Source organism: Monodelphis domestica, chromosome X, assembly GCF_027887165.1.
Source record: "Monodelphis domestica isolate mMonDom1 chromosome X, mMonDom1.pri, whole genome shotgun sequence".
Lineage (NCBI taxonomy): Eukaryota > Metazoa > Chordata > Mammalia > Didelphimorphia > Didelphidae > Monodelphis > Monodelphis domestica.
Genome location: NC_077235.1, coordinates 5,273,244 through 5,281,152, shown reverse-complemented (window position 1 = coordinate 5,281,152; position 7,909 = coordinate 5,273,244).

Here is a 7,909-nt window from a genome sequence, read left to right as displayed (position 1 = left end):
GAAACTGAGGCTCAGAGAGACACTGATCTGGAGCTTGCTTAGTTAGCATCTCTTCACATCTATTACCAGAAGGCCCCAAACACTCGTTCCAGTTCCATCCGGTCCACTGAAGACCAGGCAAGGGCTCTTTCTGAGTTCTTTCCAGGATGACTGGGCTGAGAAAAGGCCTGGTTCTATGTGGGTAGCCTCAGCTCAAGTCCCAGACTTTTCCAGCAAAGCCTTTGACCAGAATATCAGCAATGTGTGTTTTCAGTGGCAATACTTTAAATGGGTTACCCATTAGCATAATTAAGAATCCACAAGCTTCAGTGATCTGAAAACAAAATGAGCAAATTAGCATGTTTGGAGTTTGGAGCAGGAAGCTCAGGGAAAAGGTACCAGTCTTAGAGGTCGGCCTGACTTTTTCTGAGCAAAGAAGATACCACCCAGAGCCCCCAGCCTTTCAGCACTGGTTTCCCCTGGGGCAGGGGAAGGCTCTGGGTCCATAACCTGGGGAGGAGTGATTTCTGTTTAGCAGCTGAGGAAAATGGCAGAGTGCTTCCATTCTGCTGTGGGAGCCGCCCCTCCTGGGGGAGCCAGGGCCTTGGCACCCATTGGCAGGGACTTTAGGATCAAATGAGGTCAAGGAGATTTCTCCCATGAGGAAAAAGAAATTCAAGGAGTGGAATGAAGGATCCTTGGATCAAATATCTGACCTCGTCCCTTTCTACCATCCTGCCTTTCCAAGCAAATAAAGTAAGGTTAGCTAGATCAGCTGACCAAAGGCACAACAGAAAAATGCAGGCGAGTACAAATAGGCTGTGGACAGCTCCCAACCACTTGTCCACAAGAAGGGATGAGAAGGAGATGGGCCTCATATAAGAAGAGGGAAGGCCCCACAAATGGGCAGCTGGGGCACTGCCAGAGAAAGGCCGTAAGCTCAGTGGGGGAGACAGTTCAGAGCAGATCTTGGGCAAGAAGGAAGGTCCCCGTTGTGGCAATGACAACGATCCTTCCTCTCCTCCCTCCTTGGGTCTTGGTGTAGGACCTGGGCAGAACAGGGGATGGACCCCTGAACAGTTTGGCAGAGCTGTAAATCGTGGCAATGGCTGTGGAGAGGGTTTTGGAAAGAGGCCAGAAGAGTCACTAAGCTGTTCATGGCAACCCCACCACTAGCCATAGAGCACTGAGGGAGTCAGATAAAAGGAAAATGGCTCATCCATCTATGCCCCCAACTCAAAGCAACTGGAGGCAGTCGGAGCCTGTGCACTGTGGCTTGACTGAACACATTGTAGCATCTGCTTTGGGTGGACTATTACTGGCATGTAAGAAACACCAACTGAGCAACTGAGAGAAACCCGGATGGGAAGACATGTAGGAATTGATGCAACAGAAAGTACAGCCAGTGAGGAGGCCACATGAAGGCCATCCATAGTCTGGTAACAGAAATCAGACTGGCACAGGAGGCCACTGAGCTCATACTCGTGGCAGTGACGGGACACTGATGAGCCAGATGAGCCCACATGCCCACTGGGGCAAGCAGGTACTCACAGAGACACATACATGGGAGTTGGGGAAGAGAGAGAGAGACCAGGGAGCCAGGCATGGCACTCACTGAAGAAGGAAGGCCCAGTGTCTTGGAGGGCAGTAGACAGTAGCTGTTTTTCTCAGTATTACTGCACTGAGTTGTTTGGTTACAAAGGAGTCTTTGGGGCTAGGGCAGGAAGGAGCAAGGGGAGAAATATAGAGAAAAGATTGTGATGCTAAAGAAAGATAAGCAATGTGGATGAGCTCAGAGCCAACTGAAAAGCCAAGCCCACCTGAAAGGCAGGACTCTTCTCATCCTCTCCTTTCCAGGCAGTGTCTACACTGGAAGATTTGGTCAAATGGATTATCTGCCAGCTTGTGGCTCAGGCTGCTCTGTTCCTGGAGAACACAGAGTCATACCCTCAGATCCATGTGTGCACCCTTTGAAGACCACCCTTCCCTGCTCTGATTGGATACTTTTCTCACAAGGCCAGATTGGAGGCTCTTTCCAAAGGCCCCAGTCTCCAAGGCTTTTTGATGGAAGTGGCTCTCTCGTCTCTCTGGAGCTGAGAGCAGATGACTCTGTTACCCACATACAAATCCTGTAAGGTGGGCCCATAAAGGACCCCCTCCGGACCCATCCAATAGTTTCTCATGAAATTTAGAGCTCCTGAAAAGGGCCCAAGAAAGCAAGGAACACAGTGGTTTGGGTGTTGAAAGCATTCAAAAATAACAATAGCAGCAGCAGCAGCAGCAGCAGCAGCAGTAGTAGTAGTAGTAGTAGTGGTAGTAGTAGTAGTAGTAGTAGTAGTAGTAGTAGTAGTAGTAGTTATTTGTGAAAATAATGCTTAAAGTTTTATAATACCCCAAACACTTCAGAGTGAATAAAATAGTAGCTCTCAGACAAAAAGGTTAGAGTTTGTGGTCTTGATAGTGTCCATGAGGCAAAGTGGTATAGTAAAAGGAAGCAGGGTCCTGGATGAGGAAGCCCAGAGACCTGAAAGTGAAGGCCAGCCCTGCCTCTTTCTAGCTGTGAAAGCAAGGGCAAGTCACTTCCTGTCTATGAGCCTCTGCAGTTCATTATGGCTCAGAGGTGGCCCCAGGATCTACTGGTGCATTGGGCCCAGAAAGGCTGCAAGGATGGGTCTTTTCCAATAACCAGCCTAGCTTGGTACTACATGGAAAGGCTGACTGCTTGGGGATTAATTCTTTGGCCAAAGCAATCCATGTACCAGAGAAAAATACAAAGCAGCCCGCAGGCCTGAGAAGCCTCCTTCCACTTCTACAGGAAGCTGAGGGTGCTAAGAATCAAATGCCTTTTGGACCATGCCTACACATCCTGGAGCAGGAGAAGCAGCATGCCCTAGTGGACAAGGAGCCAACAGTAGAGTCAGGAAGGCTAAGGGTCAAGCCCTGACTGATTATACTAGCTGTACTTTGGGATATAAAAACAAAAACAGTCTCTGCCTTCCAGAGGCACACACTCTAATGGAATAGACAACATGGAAATGAATAGGTGTCTATGAGATACATATAGACTGGAAGGCCAGAAATTGAAAAGGAGGGAGTTTAGATGTCAGAGTGGAGATCAGAAGGGCCTCCTACAGAAGGTGGTACTTGATCTGAGTCTTTAAAGAAGTTGGCGATGTCAAGAGGAAGAACATTTCTGGCATGAGGCACAGCTAAGGCAAAAACAAGAGATGGGAGATGAAGGATCACATGACTGGTATCACTGAACTGTGGAGAGCATGGAAGGAAGTAAAGTATGAGAAAACTGGGAAGCTCAGAAGAAGCCAGGTTAACTGTCAAAGAGAGGACTTTATTTATATTTGATCCTAGAGGTATTAAGGAGCCACTGGGGTTTGCTGAGCAGTGAAGTGATATAGTAGACCTAAAATTACTTTGGCAGCCAAAAGGAGGATAGTTTGGAAAGGGGAGAGACTTGAGACATGATAGAAGGCAACACAATAGTCCAGATAAGAGGTGATGAAGGTAGTGGCTATGAGATGAAGGCAGTATTAGAAAGGTAGAAACAGCAGCAACAATAGAGCAACCTCAACATCCCCACTACAGACAAATCCAAATGACATAAGGAAAATGTGGCTCACCAGTACTCTTGGCAAAGGCAAATCCAGGAGTTGACTTTATCGGGGGGGCTATTTGGTCATCTCAACATTTGTAGAAGACAAAACAACAAAAAATGTTGTGTGGAGGGTGGCTCAGGATCAGGCACTGAAATAGGCCAAAAGCATGTGCCCTACGCCAAAGCCCAACATCGAGCCTGTACCACAAATGGTCTCTAAGAAAAGTTGTCAAGCATTAGATACGCTAAGCATCAAAGAGCAGCCCCCAAGATCCAATTGAGTATCCATTAAAATAAGAAACAACTGGCTACCAATGTGGGAGTCATTTCTATGGGAGTCAGCTGTCTGTGTACAGTCAGAACACCAGAGTGTGAGAGTACAGATAAAAATCAACAACAAACTAGAAGCCAATAAAAATGAGAAGGAAAATATGACTTGCAGTGAAACTACCTCCAAACTGATCTGTTTAAATGAACTCTGAAAACTGGAAAATAGATAGGAGCAGGCTCTCACCATATCCCAAGGAAAGTGAACTGGTACAAATCAGTTACCACAACAAGGAGGCCAAAAGAACCTAGAAATCACCTCAGCTAGCAAATACTTGATTTCCTTGACCAACAGAGAGATATGGCAGCCCAAAGAAATACCCATTCAGAACAACAACTCATTTATAAAATCAGATAAAAGATAATTACTGATATTGATGTAGTACTGGAAGGGTTACAAAGTACTTTCTTTTATATATTATCTTTTTGGAGCCTCACAACAGATCTATGAGGTAGGAAGGCTCCCATTTTACAGATAAGAAAACTGAGGCTCAGAGAGATTGAATGACTTGTCCAGCTAGGAAGCATTGGAGTCAAGATTCAAACTCAGGTTTTCCTGACTCAGTTCAGCATTCTGTCCACTGTACCATCTTGTCTCCCCATTGTAAAGACTTTGTTCACTATTAATGCAGATCACTATTAATTAAGAGGCAGTGAAGCAAAAATAAATTTATAGAAAACTTGGCAAGAGATGAAATTAAGCCAGATCATACCAAGAGCACTGAAGGATGCAACAGAAAGAGGAAACAAAAAGAAAAACTGAAAACATATAAAAACTTTTATTTTTTTAGAATTTATTGATGTATTTTGTTCAAACATGACAGATGCTTACCAACAGACACCCAAACAACATTCTCCTGCCCAAAGTACATCCTCCAAAATCATTAGCTTTTTAAACTATTTATTCTTTATTTCCATTGTTCTAATCAGCAAATTTATTGTCCTTTTGGCGCTCCTTTCTTTAGTCTGCATCACTTGTTTCTCTGAATTCTTCATATTTGTCATTTTCATGGTAAAGAAATATCCCATTGTATTCATACACCACAATCTGCTATAATGCATCCAGCCAGGCCCAATCACGGAGCACATTTTCTTTCCACCCCTTGGTTATCACAAATAATGCTATTATAAGTGTTTCTGTACACAGAGGTCTTTTCTTGCTCTCGGTAACCTCCTTGAAGTACAGTCCTGGTAGCAGACTTGATGGGGATGAATGTCTTTTTTTCTTGCACAATTTCAACTTGTTTTCCAGAATGATTGAGCCTATTCACAGCTCTGCCAGAAGTGAATTAGTGTGCTCATGTCCTCACAGCCCCTCTCAGTAATGAGTTTTCTCATCTTAGCTGGATTGATCAGAGTAAAGGAGTAATCTCCAGGTTGTTTTCAGTTCTCTTTCTCTTATTACTAGTGGCTTCCAACATTTGGAGGTGCTTATCAATAGTCTGCATTTCTTATATTAAAAACTGTTTGTGAGGGCAGCTGGGTAGCTCAGTGGATGAGCTCTAGCCAGGCCTAGAGATGGGAGGTCCTGAGTTCAAATCTAGCCTCAGACACTTCCCAGCTGAGTGACCCTGGGCAAGTCACTTAACCCCCATTGCCTAGTCCTTACCACTCTTCTGCCTTGGAACCAATACAGAGTATTGATTCCAAGATGGAAGGGAAAGGTTTAAAAAAACTGTGTGTCATTCGCCACCAACTCTGTGACCTCACATCTCTGGCCACCATGTCTAATACCGAACATACTTTCTCTCATGGCCCCAACACTCTCGGCCAGGAGGAAGAATAGGCAGGTCCTCTTGCTCCTAACCATCATTTTTGGCCCCTTGCCCTTTCTGCCTTCACTTAGCAACTTCTCTTCCTCTGAGGTTAACTTCCTGCAGACAGCTCATCCTAACCATAACCTGTTGGACATTTTCTACTGTCCCCCAAGCCATTCTCCTTCCTTTCTTAAGGAATTCAGTGGCTCATTCCCAGTCTTCCTCCCTGTTTCTACTCTTCCCCTTGTACTTAGGGACTTCAGGATTCAGGTTTTTGCCCCCTCAAGCAGCCTGGCTCCACTATTCATCCACCTCTTTAACTCCCATGACTTGGACCTTCATCATTCCTTCTTGTTACACATAGGGATGGACCCATCACTTGTTGCATCATCATCTTCCAGTGTTTGACCTCTGTAATCCAGAATTCTGAAGTGGTTTCTCTATCTGAGGTTCCTCACCCTGTGGGGATCTGCTGACACATACTGACTGTATGACTCTAGGCATGTCACCTAACCTTTCATCACTCATGGCACTTACTAAATGCTTCATTCATTCATTCATTCATTTACTTTCCTCCGTTTGCAATCTCAATGCTCTAATTAAGCTTTCAACTCCATGCTATCTTCTACACTTCTCATCCCTTGTTTATTTCCACACTTTCCTTTCTGAATCTGAATCTTGTATTAATCCAGTATCTGACTCTTCCTCTCTGTCTCTGGATAACTTTGAAGGAAGTTGCTCAATTGTAACATCTGTCACCTCACCCGCTCAGCCATCTCCCTCATCATTTCACAGCTGAACTCCTCCAAAAGCACAGGTCTCACCCCCTGCTGCCACCACCCCTAGAGCCTTCAGTGGCTCCCCATTGCCTTTAGCTCAAAATACAAACTCCTCAGTTTGGCCTTTAAAGCCCATCACAACTGGAATCACCAGCCTAGCCTTCCAGGTTGGTGACACATGACTTTACCCCTATGGTCTATGTTTCAGCTGAATCCCCTTATCTCAGCACATTGGCATAGGCTGTCCCACAATCCTGGAGTGTTCCCCTTCCTCACATCTGACTTCTGGAGTGATCTTCGAGAGGCCTTTTCTGATTCTTCCAGTTGCTAACTTTTCATTTTTATTGTGAATAGATGGAACAAAGATGAAACGGAACAAAAATGCATTTCGTATATGAAATCATGAAATTTGGTTGTGTGTAGATTGTTTTTTAAGCATATTAAGCTGGGGCAGCTAGGTAGCACAGTAGGTAGAGCACCAGGCCTAGAGTCAGGATAACCTGGGTTCAAGTCTGGCTTCAGACACCTCCTAACTGTGCTGCCCTGGGCAAGTTGCTTAATCCCAATTGCCTAGCCCTCATCACTTCTGTCTTAGAACTGATACTAAAGGTTGTTTTTAAAAGGATGTTAAACTTACCACTCTTCATGCCCCCATTCTAAACTTGCTGTAATCTTTAGTGCATTAAAAAATCTCTTCCCTTTATGTTGCATCTTTTATTATTCATCAATTCACTGCCCTCTTCCCAATAGAAACATGTCTCTCCCAACAGATGAGTATAGTCAAGCAAAACACATGAACACATGGGCCATGTGTGAAAATACAGCTAGTTTGGCACCTCTAGTCCATCACTTGTCAGCCTAGAAGGAGGGGTCATGCTTCATTTTCAGACTTATGAAGTCACAATTGGTCTGAAATCTTTTCAGAAATATTTAATACAAAGATTTTTCCCAATCCGCCTTATTTTTTCTGATTCTGGCTGCATTGTTTTCATTTCTGGAAAAATGTCTACATAATTAAGATGTCTGTCCTGTCTCTCATGATCTCCTCAATCCTGAGTGGAATTTCCCCCTCTTCATAATTATGAAAAATCTATCCTTTCATCCTCTATTTTTTGTATTTTTATAGTTAGACCCTTTATCCATTGGGAATTTGTGAGCTACAGCCTTTTTTGCTAACTACTTTCCAGTTTTTCCAGACAGTTTTGTGGAGGAAAGAGTCACTGAGAAGCAACATGAAGTATTAGAGAGAAAAGGGAGTCTATCAGGTCAGGAAGCTCAGTTCTAATTCCTGATTCCCATACCTACTGATTATGGGATGTTGGGCATGTTACTCAACCTCCCTGGGCCCCAGGGAAACTCTAAAACTCTTAGTTGCAGTGAATAAACATTTATTAAGCACCCACTATATTCCAGGCACTGTGATAGGTGCTTGTAGATTCACATTGGTAGTTCTCATC